Here is a 20,944-nt window from a genome sequence, read left to right as displayed (position 1 = left end):
GAGAAATTGTGAGATGTGTAGGTGAGATGGCGGTGGGTGAGATGGTAATTTTGTTAAAAGATAAAATTATAATTTTGAAAAAATTCATTAAGTGTGTGGAGTAAGGAAACTTTGGTGTGTGGAAATAGAGACCTTGTTTGGTTTGTTTTTCAGAAAAATTTTTGGAAAAAATTCTCCACAAACAAATTTTCAAGAGTAATCGAATCAAACAAAATTTTTCAAAAAAAATCTCAAAATTTTATTTGGTTACCTACTTTCCAAAATCATTCTCTCTCATATACATCAAATCAATCATTTTTTTAAAAACTCTCTCTCCCAAAACAATTTTCTAAAATCATTTATAAAAAAATAACAAACCAAACAAAATTTCGTACTATTTATCTCAAAAATTACTCTAAAAGACAAACCAAACGCACCCAAAATTTCCCTATTCTCTAATGTCCATTCCGTAACCAAATCTGTAAACAATCCAAATTCCACATTTTACATTTATAAAATTATTACATCCAAACGAACAATAACAATGGCGGATCTACAATCTCCGGGGCCGCCTCGCCCCACCGCCGACCTCTTCGGAGACCCAGTCGACTCCCACCCGGTATGGTTCAAGCAATCCTCCTTCCTCCAACCCAACTTCGACTCCGAGTCCTACATCGCCGATCTCAGGACCTTCGTCCCCTTCGAAACCCTCCGATCCGAGCTCCATTCACATCTCTCCTCTCTCAAACACGAGCTCGTCGACCTCATCAACCGCGACTACGGCGATTTCGTCAACCTCAGTACCAAGCTCGTCGACGTTGACGCCGCCGTCGTCCGAATGCGCGCCCCCCTCTCCGAGATTCGCGAGAAGATCCTCGTCTTCTGCTCCGCCGTCGAGGCCTCGCTCCTCGCTCTGCAGACTGGTTTGCGGCAGCGAGCTGAGGCCTCCGCCGCCAGGGAGGTCTTGGAGTTGTTGCTTGATACGTTTCATGTTGTGTCTAAGGTATGTATGTATGTATGTATTCATTTCACATTACTTTCCGTTTGGTTCTTGAGAAAATGTAGTGATAAAACTATATATATATATATATATATATATTTGAAGAAAATGGATTTTCTTGTCTCTGTTGAAAATATGTGAGCCTAATACACAATTGACTTAAACTTGCATTTAGGTTGAAGTTTTGTATATTAGATTCTGAAATGAATAATAGAATTCAAGTCCTGTTTTGTTTGCAGAGCCAAAGTAGGAAAATTACCAAATTAGAATTGGGGGAGGGGGGTTCTTAGGATTTGATAGTTATGTTATGTCCTCAAAAATCGGAAAACAGAATTCAAGTTTGTTCAGCTTGCGAATTTGTGGCACCGTAGTAGAATCATTTTTACCAATGGCACGTCGTGTGCCTAAGTGCGAAAAGACAGTGCAAGCTTTGTGATGCCGAAACCTAAATGTTAAGTCAGCAACACTAACATTTGTTTGAGTTGAAGGTGTTATTTTCAGGGGTACTAATTGCGAAGGTAATTTCTGTTAGGAATTGAATGATACACCTAACTTGGATCGTTGAGACACAAAATACAAATAAGAACTTGAACAAGTAATGGAAAATCAAGCGCACACATAGGTTACAATGATTTACGTGGTATTTTATCATGCCCGACACATGACGAGTCCTTCGGGCATCACATCATCGCCATTACACCCCCATGTTGCAAACTTCCAAGCTGTGATGCACGGACGTAGACACGACACGGACACGCAATTTTTCAAAAAATGAGTGATACGACACGCTGGGGACACGTTTAATATATATAATTTTATTTATTTATTATATGTCTAAAATAAAAAGAAAATTATTAATTCTTATACAATTACAATAATAATAAAATTAATAAACACATTTTTTAAATTTTTTAATAAAAAATAAGTTTTTAAAATAAAAATAATTTATTCTATGAATTTTAGGTTTAACAAAAAATAAGGATAAAAAAAAAAAGAAAAAGAAAAAAAAAAAGAGAGGGAGAGAGAAACGGGAATCAAGAAAAAGAGAAACAATAGAGGAGAGAGAGTGAAATAAAAAACGCTGTGAGAGAGAGAGTCGGAAAAGGCAGAGACGAAAGGGAGGAGAGGAGGAAGAAAATGAAGAGAAAAAGAAGAACAGAGAAGATGGAGACAGAGACGAAGAGAAGAAGGAGAAGAAGAAGAGAGAAGATGAAGAATCATACCTCAGCTTCTTCGATTGATCTGAACAGGTTAGGCTCCTTGTTGTCCCTCGATCTCTCTCTCTTTCTCTGTCTCTGTCTCCTCTCCTCCCTCGATCTCTTTCTCTCTTTCTTTGTCTCCTCTCCAACAGTTAGGGCTTCTTTGATCCACTCACGCGTGTCCGAAAAGTGTCCCGAAGTGTCCATGGTGTGTCCGACTGGGAAATTTCAAAAAAAAAAAGGGGACACATTAGAGAGAGTGTTGGACACGTGTCTACTGCACGTCCATCGCGGGTTCGTGTCCGTGTCCGACACGTGTCCGACACTCGTACGTAGGGCCTGGGGACGTGTCGGTGCTTTATAGCTTCCAAGGCACCATGATCAATTGGGATTACATGCCTAGCCTAAGCGGGGGCATGTACACCGCCAAGTATGGAGCGCTTCAAGATAAATGAGTTAGGCCCTCGAACTTACCTACGCTCTCTTTTGGGCCCTTGGCTCACCCATGTTCACATGGCAGTTTGGCTCACTTATGTTCACATGGCAGTTTGGCTCACCTATGTGCACGTTTGGGTCCTTGCCCTACATATGCTTACTTGGCGGCCTAAGGCTAGGCTCTTGGACCACCTTAATGTGCACTCATTCTACTTCAGCACTTGATTGCCTAGGCTAGTAGTAGGGCCTAGGCACCCCCGCTTGGGATTATTGGAGGATTGTGGATTGGACGCTAAGACTATGGAATCATCAAGTTTTTCCTTGGTTGTCTTCCTCTCAAGACAACTCTACCTTGACCAGGTTTGGAGGGAGGCGATGTTGACCTTACACCCATGCCTCTGCCTGCATGATATGTTGCCCAAAAATATCATACCTGCTAGCTACAGATGGCAGGAGGGATGGTATCAGCTCTTTGTCGAGTTGAGGAGAGCTCACCACCTATCCAACATGTTGCTTGGGCTCCAATACTATGGAGTTTATCTAACATATCGCATATGCAGCAGCTCACATCATCACACAACACCACATCTATCACAACACATAAACCCTAAGTGTTCAAGGTCTCTTATTGCCACCCTCTCTAACTTTGAACTTGCCTGGGTCTTCTACTCTTCATCTCCGGTGATCTCGAGCCATTGAAATTGATGTAGGACAGCGCTGTTCGGGGCAGTTTTGGGGCTGTGAAAACACTGAAATTTCGGAAAGAAAGAAAGAAAGTAAGAAAGAAAGAAGAAGAAGGAGAAGAAGAAGATGGATCTAGGAATCATTCCTAGAATCCTATAGGCATCACACTTAAAGTTGGGGTTGGATCACACAAACCCAAAAGAGGCTTCAAAGCTCTAAAAATTCTATAAAATATCAACTCTATTGAATTAGAAGTGTTACATGACTTTATATAAACTTAGAGACTTCCTTTTCCAACTAAAACTCCAAAATAGGAAACTACTAATATTTTGACTTCCAGAACCTATCTAAAACCAAATAAGAAGTATAAATAAAAACTAATTAAATAACTTGACCCACAAGACAACCCATGGACGACCCACAAACCCATGTCAACAAATATTAAAATTACCAAAATACCGTTGACCTAAAAATCCTAGAAACTATAAAATAGGACTATAATAATACTAGAAATATAATTATATATGAATTCTATCAGCTTTTCTTCGAAATCATGCCAATGTCTAAATATTACCACTTCTTTGAATTTAACCTTCCTTGAACTTCTTGTATTCTCCATCAGAAATGCTCTCCATCTTCCCACAAGTCCATAACTGACAACCTCTAACCTCTCTTACCCACACGTGGTTCATCCTAAAACTAGGGTTATGTCCACAGCTACTATAGTTTTACTATGATCAGAAAATTACAAGATACAAAGATATCATAGTTGTCTCCCCCTCAACTATAAAAATACACAAAAATTAAGGAAACGAGAAACGAGTGCAGAAATACCGAAATACCCTTGCTTCAAAATTTGTATCGATCGAGTGGTCAATGATTAGTACACTATTCCAACAATTTCTAATATTCAAAATTCAAGGTTTTAATTTTTTTAATTTATTTTTATTTTTTCAACCTACGGTTTCATATCAATAAGAAGATCCTTCTCTCTCGCTAAATTTTTTTTCGTGGTAAAATTAAATTCATTACACAAAGGGGAATACATCCCCTGGACCCCCCCCCCCCCCCCCAAAAAAAAAAAAAAAAAAAAAAATTGCATTTGCAAGCTTTATGCTTCAAATTTTAGTTATTCTAGGAATCCATTAGTTTATTTACATTGTATTGTGGTGACTTTATATATCTATTTTAAAATGCAGGTTGAGAAACTGATAAAGGAGCTGCCTAGTGTGCCTGCTGATTGGTCTAATGGCGATGTAAATTTTGCAGAGAAGGATCTGGATCACTTAAGCAACGGATTCTCCGTACAACACACTGAAAATGAAACAAATATTAGGGAGACTCAAAGCATGCTTTTTGGATAGAATTGCCAGCGAAATGAATCGGTTTAAGTTCTACATCACTCACGCACAGGTCTATCTTGCTCTTGCACTCATGCCTACCCCATTAGCTTTCTCACATTTGTGTTATAATAGTTGCAGCAGCAATCTTATCCCATTTATTACATTTGTTCAATCTTTTATGTGGCAATAATGTCGTTAAACTATCTTTGTTGACGATATAGTTCTCTATATGTATTTAATACCTTCTGTTTCTGTGACTCATGAGTCATCCATCTGTAAGTCTTTACTCTTTATGACTGTTTCATCTTGGAACTGAAACTTATACTGAATCAAGAATATTTCAAAGTCCACTATCTGGTGTTGTTCAGGAGCCTTACCAGGTTGATGTGAGCAGAATTTTTGATTTAATGAGATATTGAATAGGCTATGCTTGTTTGTGTTGTGGCCATTGTTCTCTTCATCTCTCTTCTCCTTTGTTCATCTCTTTTTTCCCCTACAGTGTGCTACATCAATGAGTCATTTTTTCGTCCATGATGGTCTAAGAAGTTGAGACATTAGCTTTATCAGGGATGGAAGTAGTCATTCTGCAGAAAAGAATGTGGATCTAGCAAGCAAGGAGAGAAATTATATGTGATGTAGTTCACACGCAATCCATTGTATGCACTTCTGACATCCCTTGTGGGAATTGAAATAGGAAAGGATGCAAATGGCTGAAACAATGTTTTCTTAAAAAGTATGAGAACCATATTAACCAACTTTCAGAGAAGATCCTAGAATTTGCATCACTGTGAGCAGGGCCGGCTCTGAGGTAAGGCGGGCAAAGCCGCTGCCTTGGGCCCCCAAATTCTGTCTAAAAAATAAGACCCCGAAATAATTCCAATCTTAAGTTTTGTTTAATTATTTTGGTCTTAAGTTATGTTTGGGTTATTAAAATAAAGTTGAATAGAGTAATCATTCTATCATAATGTCTATTTTCACGTTTGGTTTACTAAAAAGATTATAAACGAAATCATCGTTCACCATCGTGAGGAAATAGTAATAGTTTTATAAAGAGACTAAGGAACGGCTATTTCATTCAATCCAATTTCATTTTAGTGAACCAAACACTACATTATAGTATTAGTAGTTTAGAAATGAAGGTTTAGACAAACAATTGGATTGGTGAATTATTTAAAAATAATGGATGGTTGTTTGCCAAATGTATGAATTATTTATAGAATATTGTTTGACTATATGAATTACAATTGCTTCAGAAATAAATTTTTTAAAGTTGAAGTTAATCAAATTTTACAACTTAATTTACTACGTCAGGAAAAAGTGTGAATAAATTATAGTGTTAACAATTGAAAATGTTCGAAATTTATGTCAATAATTATGTGTAACATATGCAACAAATTTATAGAAGATACAGGTAAAAAATAAAAATAAATTGAAGATTGATACTATTTTATCAATATATATATATATTTTAAAATATGTATGAGAGCCAAGGGCCCATCTTCTAAGTTCGCCTTAGGCCCCCAGAAAGTCAAGGCTGACCCTGTGAGGTTTATAAACTGAAAGTGTTGCACATCTACTTTTTAACATGTACTCCTGCGTGTAAGTTATGCTCCACAGTCTCTTACCTAAAGATCCTATAAATTATTGTCTAATGGTTGAAAGTCAATTGGTAATTAGTACTCTGTTCCATCCAAAGTTTAAACCCTTGGTTACAAACTGAACTAAAACTTAACATTGATGCCAAACTAAGACAATAAAAGTCAATTGCAGACTTATATTTGGGACAATAGAAAACAATCAGTGAACTTAACAACATTAAAGATTGTATGTAAATGTTTCAGAAAGTAAAAATTTAAAGGTTTGCATTTGGTTTGGTTTTGGATTATCATCATCATCGTTATTTTATTTCATCTTTCTTGGTAGGTGCTCTTGGATTGATTGTCAGTCACATGTTAATCCAGTTATTACTTGCCTGAAACCCAGAAGCAGGGTTTTTCCTTGCAAAATAAAATTTCCGAGAGCTATTTGGGGGTCAAAAAAAAAATGTGAAAATTGTTGAATTTCGTATACAAGAGCTAAGAAGTTTCAAGATCAAGGAGTTCATTTGTTTTTGTTTCCTCTAGACTCGACTTTGTTTGTCATCTGCAAAGAAGCATGGACATGGACACGTGACACGACACGGATACGACACGGACACGCAGACACGGCAATTTTTGAAAAATGTAGGACACGACACGTGGGGGACACGGACAAAATATATAATTTTATATATTTATTATATGTCATATATATGAACATGTCATTCTAAGACAATAAATAAATACATTATAACACTAATTTCTATAAATTAACGTTATTTTTCCTTTATCATCTTATTCTAAGTTATTTTGTTCAAACTTATAATTAGTTTCGTGTGTCTAGTCGATGAACACGCATGTCCTTCAAGTGTCCGAAGAGTGTCCAAGTTTTAAATTCTTTATAAAAAATCAAGACACATTTGGATGAGTGTCGGACACGTGTCGGGAGAGTGTCTGATGAGTGTCAGTGTCCGACACGGACACGACATGGATACGCCACCTTTTTAGAAGTGTCCGTACTTCTTAGGTCATCTGTGTATTTTCAATGATATTGTATTACAATTCCCATCTTAATTTTCTTTCCAGTCATGAAACAGGTTTTCTATTTATGGTGATCTTGGTATTGTCAACCAAAAACCATTTTTTTGGTGATAGAAGGGCTGGTAGGGATGCAATCGGTTCGGTATGGTCGGTTTTAGGTAAAAAATTACACAGAACCCATAATGTTTGATTTATTATTTTGAACACTGATACATGCCGCTTCTCCCATTAAACCGTACCAAACCGAACTGATTGAAACGGTTCGGTTTGGTGTGGTTTAATCGGTTTAGGATTTTTCAAACTTAAGTCACTTTTAAATATAACCACTAATCTATATAAAAACATTAAATTAGTTATTTGTTTGCCATTTCAAACATATCCAATCCATCCATTTAATGCATACTTTTCAATTCCTAAATTAACAAAAATAAAAACAAAAAAAAGTTTAAAAATACTAAGGTTTTAAGAATAATGAGTTAGAGTTAAGATTATATATAAGAAGAGTTTACAAACTTAGGTTATAAAGATGCTAAGGTTAATTAATTAAGGTTAATAATTTATTATACTTATTAATATCATTATATTATTAGATTATATATATATATATTATAAATAAAATATATGTTGAAGCGGCTGGTTTCGGTTTGGATCGGTGCACAATGTGCTTAAACCGATACCAAATCGAAAACCGAAAAAAATCAAATTTAAAAACTGCACAAACTGATTCTTGTTAAAAAACAGACACAATATAGCCGGTTTGGTCTGGTTCAATCGGTTTGGTCAGTTTTTTCGGTTTTTCTTACATCCCTAAGGGCTGGTTTGTTTTCAGCTTGTCTGTCTATTTCACCATGCTGGCAATTTGTACAACTTTGCTTTGGTGGTAATCTACACTCCTCGAAAGCAACTATTTTGTTTTTGGAAACTTGTGTCTCTTTTTGTAGGGGGCAATGGAAACAAATTTGATTTGTTGTATGCCACTAATGCTTAATGGTTGAGATAATACTTTTCCAATCAGACTGGCTAATTGGAGTGAAACATTGCATGTCCAATTTGGGAATGTAGTATGGCTTGAATTGTGGTTCATCAATTCCTTTTTTGGCATAGATAATTATTTATTTTATTCATTTGTGCTTGAGCTGGTTTTGTGCATGCATTGAGTTGACATTGCCTGATGTGAAGAATCAATGACCTGTGAATGGTTGTATTAATAATTTACACATTTTCCTTTTCTATATTATGGCAGTACAGAACTTGCCTTTTATTGAGAACATGGAGAAGAGGATACAAAATGCTAGCCTATTATTGGATGCTAGCTTGGGGCACTGTTTTGTAGATAGACTGGAACACAGGGATGCAAATGTCATATTCAATTGTTTACGGGCATATGCAGCTATTGATAACACCAGGAGTGCTGAAGAAATTTTTCGCTCAACTGTTGTGGCACCATTGATTCAGAAAATTATTCCACACAGTTCATCGGGGGTGGTTGGTGGGGGGGCATCAGGAGATGAACTTGAAGAGGATTATAAGCAAATCAAGCAATATATAGAGAAAGATTGCAAATTTTTACTTGAAATTTCCTCTACAGGTATGCAATAATGCAAACAACATAACATGCACTTCAACTATTGCATTCTATTTGAACCTTCTATTAAAGGTGATACTTTTCTTTCATGCAAACACAAACTAATGACGTTATCATGCTTTTCTTTTGAGTAGTGTCTCTTGATATATGAATCTTTGTTGGTTTAATCACCGATATTTGTTTTGCTCCAAGGCTTACATTTATAACGGATCCTTTATCAGAGAATCATATTTTCTAGGGTAAATTACACATACACTTGTTGAGGTTTTCTTAAAATACGAATTGCCTCCTGTGGTCATGGAAATTACATCCCGTCCCTTCAAGTTTCTAATTGCATAACAAATGACTCATTTTATTAATAAATTGTTAAGTCAATTAATAGTTTTTAATAATGTCAAAATTATATTTAAATTAACAATTTATGTAATTTTATTATTGTATAAGAGAATAGTTAAGAATTTCATTTTTTTTTTGTCAATCCTGTTAAATAAAAATTTTTGATAATGGGGTATTTGTAATTTCTAAGACCATAAGGGACAATTCATATTTTAAGTAAACTTCAGGGGATGTATTTGTAATTTACCCTAGTTTTTATTTGTGTTATTAAAGGCGTGCCTAGGACCAAGGCGCAGTCAGTGCGCTTTGGAACATCTCAAGCCAACCAATGTAAAACAAGCCCCATAAAGGCACATGAAGTGTGCGCTTTAGGCTTAAGCTTAACGTGCAAGACTTGTACATTTTTTTTTTTAAATGTTTGTTTATTACAATTACAAGCATTGATTTCACTTATTATTATTATTTTTTTGTTTACATGCGACTAGAAAGGATTAAACTCCAAAACATACATTACAACCCGACACTTTTCGAGTCCTAAGGTTTCTCTTAAACCAAATTAACAGTTGGTGCTTCAGTGAGCTGCCTACGCTTTTAATAAACTGGTTTCTATTTTAATAGCTTCTTGCTTTGTCATCTGGCCATTTTGTGTTGCATCTTGACTGCCCTAGATCTTTTGTAAATAAAGCATGGATGGCTTTATGTTCTTCCAAATTTTCCTTTTGTTCCCTATTTATTTGATGGATTTGATAATTACACCAATGAGCAAAACCCTTTCTCTGTCCATTCATTCTTTTTCTTCTTCATTCATCATTTTCTTTCTTAATCTTCCCTTCATTTGGATGATAGATCCAATCCATATAAAGAAAATTGGATTTCTGCAGCATATTCTGAAATGACAAATGGGATGCTCTTACATTTGCCTTAATGTTAATTTGCTAGTTTTTTCCCCCCATATTTATGAAATTGTTGTACTGTTTGATGTATGCAGAAAATTCAGGTTTACATGTTTTTAGCTTCCTTTCCAATTCAATCCTTATAGAGGTTCTCTCAGCAATCCAAAGGGGAAGACCATGGGCCTTTTCACCTGGAAGACCTACAGAATTTCTGAAAAATTACAAATCAAGCCTAGATTTCTTGGCTCATTTAGAAGGTAGAGTTTTTTTTCTTTTCTTTTGTTTTCTTCTTCTTCTTCTTCTTCTTCTTCTTCTTCTTCATTTTTTTTTTTTTTTTCTATTTTTTTTTGAGTCTGGATTTAGAAGATAGTTGCAAGACTTACTTCTGTACTGTCTGTATTTACATTTTCGACTGCTAATGATCACCTTGTTTTGTGCTTATATGTTGTTAATTCCTGTTTATAACATCCATTTGTCATGTAAGGCTATTGCCCATCCAGATCTGCTGTTGCCAAATTTCGAGCTGAGGCTGTCTACGTTGAGTTCATGAAGCAGTGGAATGTTGGAGTCTATTTCTCATTGAGGTACTCAACGCTGTTCTTTGATGGTTCTTGTTAATATCAAAACTGTGTAAATTACAATTTAGCGCTGCAATTGTACTCCTCTACTCCCCCCAAAGGAAAGAAGAAAGGAGGAAAGAGGAAAGACATGACTGACTGACTGATATAATTTAAATTTACCTAAGGTTCCAGGAAATAGCTGGGGCTTTAGATTCTGCACTTGCAGGTGCTAGCCTTGTCCCAATTCAAACCTCACACTCAGAGAGAAGAAATTCTCAAGATTTAACATTAAAACCAAGTGTTACTCTTTTGGAATGCTTGAAGTCGTGCTGGAGAGAAGATGTTGTTGTTCTTTCTTTCTCTGACAAGTTCTTTCGCTTGTCTTTACAGCTTCTTTCTCGGTGAGTTTGTATTTGGAACTTTGCAGTTGCATTTTCCATGTGTTGGTCTAATTTGCTGACATGTTGAAATATGTGACTACATTATGCTTATAGGTACTCCAATTGGTTGTCATCTGGATTGGCTGCTCGCAAAGCTGGTAATGAAGGTTCCAATCCTGGTTCTGAATGGGCTATTTCTGCTGTTCCAGATGATTTTGTTTATGTATGTATTGTTTCTAGATTTTACCATAATATACTTTCTTCCGTTGGAATGAGCTTATTCGTGGTCTTCTTCTTTCCTGATTTTTCTCTGTAGACATTTTGCCAATGACAATATTGTTTTGTTGGTTGATATTATTTGTTATTGGCAAATCATTTTAGGACTGAAGACCATTTGATGCAAAAATATTCATGAGATCAATATCTTTTTGGTATTCAAACTGTGAATCATGCAAATGAAAATTCTTCAGCTATAGTAGAAAAAGTTACTTCTATGCTGGCACAAAATTAGAGATATACTTCATGACTTGCACCTAATCTATTCTAACAAATAAAGTAACATGATAAGGTCTTGGAAAATACTAGACTATCTAGTAACCTTGGTAGACAGTCAAAGGATGTATCTTCCAGTTCCAGAGAAAGCATGTGGCAGAAGTGACTGTTCATTTGTTTTCAGGATATGATTGTGATAAGCATATGTCAAAGCTGAACCTAGCAAATTATCTTATTGCTTCAGCCTGATGATGTGATGATGTGGCCTACAAATGGAAATATACGAGGGGCCGTGATGCATATGATTATATGTTCTTTATATGGTTGTTACAATCCCAAACTGTTACGATCGGTTTTAGAAAAATAATTTTTGATTGTGTAGAAAATCCCTTGGAGGTAGGTGTTACATGGTATTGGGTGGAACTTAATCCCAAAAGCTAGCTATTGAGGTGAGGGTGCCCTCACGCTTATATGCTTAACATTACTTTAGTACTTAGGCAATGTGGGACTTCGCCTCACAGTAGGATCACACAATTTTGGTGGCTGGATATTATGGATCTTGCAATTCCAATTTGGGCCCTGTTCTTACCTTATCCATTTTTTAGGCCTTGTCTTGTTTACTTTGTTGGCTTTTTGTTATTTTTGTTTGTGGCCTAAATACTCATTTTAAACTAGGTCCAAACAAAATAAAAATTAAGTGAAGTTAAATCAAATAGACTCAAAAACAAATTAGGGCAATTGGCATTCATACGTCACTGCGATCCGGGAAACTAAAGAGCTAAAGGAACATGGATACAATCCAATCATCTCCATCTCCCTCTCTAACCTACTCCTCTCTCTCTCTCTCTCTCATTCCATAATCTTGCATAACCTTTCATTTCATTGCTTTTCCTCTGCCTTTTTTTTGTTTTATCCATTTAATCAAATAGCCTTAGATCTATTTAATTTTTTTTTTAATTCTCTCTTTTCTTTTCTTTTTTTTTTTTTTTTTTTTCCCCCCCCCCTTCGATTTCTTAGAGTATCATTTTCATGTTTATATTTGCTTTTCTTCTTTTTCTTCACAATTGTACATTAACGACAAACCTCTTGTTTGACGCCTTTTCCGGCTCTTTACCTTTTTCCTTTTCACGAATCAAAATATTTTTTCTTTTTTTTTACAAAATTCGTTTTTTCTTTGTTGTTCTTTGTTTAATTTATTGCTACTTCCAAATGCAATTACCTCAGATTTTTTTTTACTGTGTATAAAGGTCTATTTTTCTTTTATTTCTCTCTATTGTCAATCTATTTCTAAATCAAGCTCTGTTTATTTATTTTTCACCTTTTCTTTTGTGCCATTGACCTCCAATGTAAATGTACCCCAAAAAAAAGCATAAAAAATCTATTACAAAGCTCTTCTTCTCCACCTCTAATTTTTTTTTCATGAAATGTAAAACTTTTACATCAAGGTCTGTATTATATAATGTTTATATTTATTTGGTTTATTTTTTTCCATAATATTTTCTGCTTTGTGTGTGTGTGTGTGTGTGTGTGTGTGTGTGTGTGTGTAATTTAGGCTCATTCTGTGTCTACTAAAAAAATTTAATTCATGATGTAATTATTATGAATTTTTCTTTTCTTTTTTCTTTAGGATCTTATGATCCACCATCCAATCACGTAAACTCCGCCAACGATGGACGTACAAAAAGAGCTCTCTCTCTCTCTGAGATGATAGCCTCTTCTGAGTTTGTTAGTTGATCTTTAGCTTTTTAGTCCAATTACACTTTAAATATACTCAGTTGTATCCTTGTAGTGATAGTTTCTTGGTGATCAAACCCTTGATTTCTGTTTGCGAACAAGTAGTAGTCACCTTATATTGCATTCTGTGTTTCAACTAGTCTTTACTCGTTGCCTTAGGTGTTCTTGTTATGGTCAAACCCCTGTTTGCCTTTTGGTAATCAACTGTAATCACCTTATATTATATCACGTCCTGTGCTTCAATATTCCTGTACATGCGGCTGCCTCATAGGCATTGCTTGTTGCTAATTAAACCTGACTGCCATATTGTGAGCTGCAAGGTCGCGGATGCAAATTAATGGCATTTTGGTGTTACCTTTATATTTCCCAGTTTTGTGCTAGTGTTAGTATGGATCCATCTACTCCTCTCGGCAACAATACTATTGTTAATTTTATTCACACAAATAAAAGCTTGCCTTAGGTTGAGCCACACAATTATGATTAATTGGGTTATAATTGGCATAAATCCTTGTCTCGACTTTCATTTCCATTGACTTTTATGTCCAGATTTTATGCAATTATTTTATTTTATTTTTTACTGTCTCCTGGATTATGGTGTTCTATAAGAGCTCTTATTTTTGCATACTTTGACAAGCCCCATTTTATTTGCTGCCTTATTTAAAAGTCTTACGCATCTTTGTGACGAGAAATGTTGGCAGCCTAATTGATGCCATATTCGGTAGATAATTATGCTTAGCTGCATGTTAATGGATTTCATGTGTTGCAGATAATTCATGATTTAAATTGTCTAGTAGCAGAGATTTGCAGTGATTTCTTGCGACATGTAATTGGGCTTCTAAGTTCATGCTCCACTGAAGTACTTGAGCTTGTAGAGCAAAGCATTTTACAGGGTGCAAAATCTCTAAAGGATCTTATTGTGATGAATTCAATAATAGAAGCAGTAGTTAAGAAGTCTGTTGAGGTAAGCTACATACTTTGTAGAAGGTTCTGTTTTAATTATTATGCAATGAAAAATATATGGAGGCATGCTATGAAGATCTGATTCTTTTTGTTAAATGTGGGAATGCTGTGAAGACCTGGCAATTCTACTTGGGTTCTTCCAAAGTTGTCATTGATCATCCATGTTTCTGCACCCTAATTTGTCTTTAATATATTTTGTTCAAAAATATTTTAGGCCTTGAAACAGTTGAAGGGAATAACTGCGACTTACAGGATGACTAATAAGCCTCTTCCTGTTAGGCATTCACCATACGTGTCAGGTGTACTACATCCTTTAAAGGTAAGTAGTCTGCGTTGTATATTTTATATCGCTTTTTTCTCAGTTTTGAATGTAAGATTTATTTGTGTGGATGCCTCTGGTTCAATGGCAAATGATGTTACCATTTATTTTTCTACAAATGCATGGATCCTTCCATCGGAAAGCATCATTTTGCTTCCCGTCAGCTGCACTGTTGTAATTTAAATGATGCAACCTTGATATCAGACTTCTGTAATGTTTTATTATAAAGTGATTTACTTGGTTATAGAAGCATGGCACTTTAATTTGGATACAATTACTGTGGTGTCATGCCCTTATACAATGGTCCCATTTGGTATCACCCATAAGCTAGCTTTTTAGATCATTAGCTTAAAAGAATTAAAATAAGTAATAAATCTGTTTAGTACAACTTTTGATAATCTGTTAAAAAGTTGAACCTGTATGGATAAGTAAGCTATCACATAGCTTTTTGGTTGTGTAAAAATATCCAGAATGCCTTCAAAAGTTATAATCAGGGCCATTAGTTTAAAAAAACAAGGAGTTGTAGCTTAAAAAAGCTCACTTTTTTGGCCAAATAAGTTATTTTTTAAAATTGCAACCAAACACCAGTAGTTTATGTTTTTTAGAAAATAAGCTGAATAAGTTGAAGTGTAAGTGTTACCAAACGGGGCTAATAGCTATTGGAGTCATGGTCTAGAGGGTAGGATTTTATGATACTGATACTGGATAATGGCCAGCACCTTTTGGTTTTGTGAAGTAAAAGCTGTTTATTACTATGTTAAGTGGACAAGTGCCTAGAGTTTGGAGTGCGCTGCTTGACTTGGATAATAGTTCCAAGGCATAAATATATAATGTCTCACATATTTGTTTATTTTGATTCATCGTGCTAAGAAACACATGATACACAGCTGTGATGGAGGGTACAAAATATGGGCGAACTAGTTGATGGTTTAGACAACTTTCAAGAGAAATAATTACTGTATTAATTCCTTCATTTTATTCATAATGGATCTTGCTGTCAAATTTAAATCAAACTTTTCTTTTTCAAAATTGATACTCTCTCTGACAATTACAGATTTGTGAGATTTGTGGACAATGTCAATTACTTATATTACAGTTGACCCCATTAATATGAGAAAATGACACTGGCCTCCTCTTTTAAATTCACTCAACACTTTACCCCTTGCTGTTAAGCATATGGATGGAAAATGATGAAATCATTATTTTTAACAATAAAATACCCAATTTACCCTTGATTATCCATGTGGGTACAATTCGATACCCATTTTTAAGTTGTCTAAACCGTCACCTTAAAAATAGGATATCATTATATTCTCTCATTTTTCTCTCACCACTACCACACAACACCACTACTTTTGCCTCCATCACTGCCACAGCACCACACCCAACCATTCAACAGCTCCACCACCTCGATAGCTATCTCCATGGCACCACCAGTGCCAAACCCACTGTCACACCCTGAAATTATAGACAAAGATTGGACATTTAAGCATACAAGAAATAAGAACATAAATTGAAATGGAAGAAAGAAGGATAAGTCGATAATTACACGATGGAAGTCTAAGAGTTTCGCGCTCCGAATTCATACATTATCACACCCACAATAAAAGGATACGAAAAGGTACACATGCCACCATATTCATGTTCCTACATAACATGAATATGGAACATGTATCCTACATCAACTACACCATCAAAAGAAGTCAACTGCCCTATGGCTTTACACAAAATAAGAGGGTATTCCCTCCATCAATTAAGTGTTCGAAAGTATATACTAAATTAATTACATCAAAAGGGCCTGAGCCGATTGCACAAAAATCACAAAAACAAGGGTTACACTAGCTCAACGACTCTTCAAGTCATGAACGAGATAGTGGCATGCCATCTGAATCTGAAAAGTTTGTCTACAAAGGGTGAACCAAAGTCTAGTAGAGATTTTTATACTAGAGCAATATGCATAAATATTGAACATGATCATGATGCAAGTCATACATATAATAGTTTCAATGAGAGTTTAGCACACACAACATAATTGAACATACACAACATTCTCGAAATTCAACACAACCAATTATCTTCATTGAATTCAACCATCAACATATACATAATGAATCCTAGGCTAGTCTCTGCCAGTGGTACTCAACTAGTAACCACCAAAACTCCCCCATTTAACCGGTTGCTAGCCAGAGGCACGTAGTACCTATTCTCGCGCGGGTTTTTAGTCTTTCACATGGACACTCTCGCCACCTTAATTCTCAAATTCATACTACCCGGATTCATTATTCAAACCAAAGATAATTCCCCAATTCAATATCATCAATAGATAAATAACAAGATGAATTTCTCCATAAATCCCAAGAATAACTCGTTGCACAAACATTCAACTTAATTTTTTTTTTTTTAACATTCAATAGCAGTCTCACAATTTAAAGACAAGGCATCCAAATCAAAGTTATATGATTTTCTTAACTAAAGAAAATCTTCAATACCAACATTTTTACAATCATTTCAATATTTAGAGAATAATAAGATCAAATCTAACCCCATACTTACAAACAATTAAGAGTTCTAAGTTTTTCACCTTTTGAAACCAATATGAGAAAGACATAGGGTTTTTTTTCCTAGAAAATTTGGGGCTTTTCTTTCCCCCTTGCCAACTTCATTATTACTTTACCACTCAAATATTTATTGAAGAATTGTAGAGATAGGACACAATTTTGTTTTCAAGAAAACCCTCCCTCATGCATATGAGAAAAACCTTTGACATTTTAACACAAATTCTTACCACACATCAACAAATAAACATATATTGAACCAAAGCTAGAAACCTACCTCTATCTTGAGAAGAGAAGAAAGCCCTAGAGCGCTAGGTTGCCCAAAATCAAGATTTCTTTGGTAGCTAGGAAGCCCTTGATTTGTTCTTCAATTTGCCTCAAGAACTATGCTCAAAATCTTGCCCTAACTAGATGAAATCTAACCTTGGATAGAAGTTTTGGGGGAGTGTAGAAAGGAAGAGAAGATTTGGTGCAGAGAGGCGAGTTAAAAGAAATGAGAGAGAAAGGAGTTTTGGGGTCAAATTTGATGAAAATGGGTCAATTTTCAAAGTTGAAAACACATTTTGCTGCATGTGCGGGACCCAAAGCCACACATGCGGAATGTGCCTGCCGCACATGTGGGGCCCAAGGTCGCACCTGTGGAAATTCTCCCAGAATTCTCCACCTTCATTGCATGGATCTGCACGTGCGGGAATACCCACTGCATGTGCAGTGGCACCTGTTAGATTCAGAAAATTGTGGAGGTTTCTATGCCTCAAGTTTGTGTCCCGGGATTCAACCATCAACAATCAAAATCCATTTAAGAGTAAAACGTCCCCAATTTCTACAACAGTAATAACAATAACAAGACATAGTTTAATGCATCAATGATCTTGAACTGTGTCGATGAACCCGTGTTTGTGTGTTAAACTAGAATCTAATACTCGTGGTATTACAACTACCACCGTCCCTCTCTTTCTTCTCCACCTCTATCATATCTCACCCACCCACCGACATGGCCACCATCACATACAAACCTGCCACTACCGGATCAACACCTTCGCCATCGATGCTCATACTCTTGTTGCGATTAACGTCTAGTCTTGTATCCATTGATGTTGTGAAAGTGCAAACCAATGCAGATCATTAAAGTCACCAAATTGCTAGAATTTTGGGGATTTTGTTTAGGTTTCAAATGATGGTCAGTGTCATTTCTTTGAAACACATTGAAAATTAAGGATCTATGGGGGTGCCTATGTATAGTAGTCACGGTCATAGTGGTAGCAGAAAGCTGATTGGTGAAAGAGATTGTGATTTTAAAATCGAGGATCTATGAGTTTGCGATTTTAATGGAGAGAAAGAGAGACAGAGTGATGTCTGAGAGATTGAAGAGGGAGAGTGAGAAAGGAGTTGGCAGTGGGGTTCGTAGGGCCAAGGACATTTTTGCCATTTCATGTTACCCGTTAATAGAGAACGTTTAAGACCCATTTGGTGAGCTGAGTCTCGTTTCTTCATACTGAGGTTAACTGTAATTTGGACAATTTTCAGTAGAGGTCAGTGTAGTTTGCCCCAATTTTTTTTAGGATAAGTAATCCGTGGTTGCCGAAAAAATCTGATTGAAGTTAAGTTGAAGTTGTTTTCCAAACTACGCATGTCTGGTTTTTAACAAACAAACTCTTCAAAAAGGGTTCCCATTGCAGACGTGACACCCTTCTTTGAACAATTGATTTCCTTTCATTAACATATGAAAAGTTCTGTAGTAATTTTTTTTATAGCCCTCGCAGTGTGTGCACCCTTATTCACATGCTCATGATCTTCCTTTTAATTAATTTTTTGCATGTTCAGCCCCTGTTTGGAAACTTTTTGCTATAGAAAAGAAATTTTTATTCCGTTTCCGGATATCTTAACCCTCTATATAGTGTGCACTTGTGTGGCCATATTTATCAACTTGATTACTTTGAGATATTGAAACATGTGTTGAAACACTCCCTGTTTCCAGGCGTTTTTGGACGGAGAGCGAGCTAACACGTATTTGATGAGGGATATTAGGGATGAACTCTTACATGGTGCTGCTTTTGAGATAACTGGTCATTATCATGAATCAGTTGCGGATCTTGTTAGTTTGGTTAGTATGAAGATCACAATATCTACTCTTCTGAGATTTCTACTTTTTTTTGTCAGCAATCTTTTATCTTAGACAGTCTTGATTTAAAAGCTTTCAAACATGTTGACCAGGCAAAGAAAACGGACTCTTCACTTCAGAGAATTCGTCAGGGTGCACAAAGGCGAGGTGGAGCAAGCTCTGATGTCTCTGAAAATAATGTGTCCAATACTGATAAGATCTGTATGCAATTATTTCTTGATATTCAGGTTAGCCTCATCCTCGTACAAATCTTAGTGTGTGGCTGTGTGTGGATGCACATTCCTGTTCGTGTTTGTGTTCAAGTCTTGGAGTCATCAATGGGTGGTTGATTGGAAGATTTTTCACAGTTGTGATTTTATTTTCTGCTTTTTTTTTTTTAAAATTTTTATTTTATTTTATTTTCAAGACTGTTGTGATTATATTTTGGCTATTCGTTTTATTGAACAGGAATATGGGCGCAACCTCTCTGCGCTTGGGGTTGAAGCGGCAAAAATTCCTGCATACCGTTCCTTGTGGCAGTGTGTTGCCCCAACAGACAGTCAAAATACAATTAGTTTCTAGTTTTTGGCTTTCAGCATACCACCACCAAGGATGCATTTGGCTGCTGTTTACCTTGCGCAATGGGGGAAAGAAGGCATTTTGGCAGCGGCCAGCAAGTGGGCATAGTAACATAGAAATACCATTTTTTATTTTTTTCGCTCAATTTTTATTCTATTGTAGGTGTTTTTTTGTTGTGTAACAGTTTTTTTATTTTTTTATTTTATTTTTATTTTCAGTAGTTGCATGTTGAGATACGTGCTTTTCCAGTAGCTCATCTTACAGGGTGAAATACAGAGTTCTGTATATTTTAGATAATTCTTAGTTGGTTGCGAATAATAATAAAAATGAGAATAGTTAAGCATTCTTTCAACAAACCTTCATGGATAGAATATTATTCAGGTTTTGATTGATTTTTTTAAAATTAAAATTTTTATTTTTTAATATTTTAAGTAAATTTTTTACTTTTTATTTTGAACGATAAATTTTTTACTTTCTAAATGTACATAATCTAAATATATTTAAAAAGTAAAATATTTGTAAAAAAATATTTAAAAATTCAATATATGCAAAAAAAAAAATATGAAAATGTATTGAATTTTAAAATATTTTTTCATAGATGTTATATTTTTAAGTGTAGTTAGGTTAGGTGTATTTAAAAAATTAATTTTTTCTTAAAATATTAAATTTTTTTTATTAAAAATAAAAAATAAAAAATAAAAAATAAAAAATAAAAAATAAAAAATAAAAAATAAAAAATTCAATTTTTTTGAAACCAAATGATTACTTTGCAGCAGAGCCGTTAATGAGATATTGCTTTCATCTATTCTCACTAAAATTATTTTATATTATTATTATTGTTATTACTATGCAATTTTTGTACAAATTATTACGGCTGAGCAGAAAAATTAAAAAAAATATATAAAACGTGTTTGATCTAAATTAAATTGCACGGTTATTACGGCTGAGCAGAAAAATTAAAAAAAAAATATAAAACGTGTTTGATCTAAATTAAATTGCACGGTTTGGTTTGGTTTGGTTTTTTCAATTCATAGTTTGGTTTCGGCCTTTTAAATAGGCTAACCAGATTTTACGGTTTGGTTCGTGATTTTATAGTTATGAATTTAATTGAAATCGAATTGGACTGTTTAAATTATATATATAATTTGTTATTGAATATAAATATTAAAATATTTTATTAGTATCAAATATA

General features: G+C 35.1%; 1 non-coding gene across 1 annotated transcript; it reads left to right on the top strand.

Moving 5' to 3' along the window:
- Positions 1–363: 363 nt before the first annotated feature.
- On the top strand, positions 364–20,108 carry LOC114321402 (conserved oligomeric Golgi complex subunit 2). Its single transcript, XR_014356986.1, has 12 exons — positions 364–982; positions 4,497–4,710; positions 8,507–8,846; positions 10,168–10,329; positions 10,557–10,656; positions 10,818–11,033; positions 11,127–11,235; positions 14,005–14,199; positions 14,413–14,517; positions 19,051–19,176; positions 19,287–19,421; positions 19,642–20,108. It is a non-coding gene; the product is annotated as a conserved oligomeric Golgi complex subunit 2 (transcript).
- The last annotated feature ends 836 nt before the right edge of the window (positions 20,109–20,944 follow it).

Source organism: Camellia sinensis, chromosome 15 (genome assembly GCF_055761805.1).
Source record: "Camellia sinensis isolate YWXY chromosome 15, ASM5576180v1, whole genome shotgun sequence".
Classification (NCBI taxonomy): domain Eukaryota; kingdom Viridiplantae; phylum Streptophyta; class Magnoliopsida; order Ericales; family Theaceae; genus Camellia; species Camellia sinensis.
Note: the sequence above shows the minus strand (reverse complement) of the source record. Positions and strands in the feature narration are given on the sequence as shown.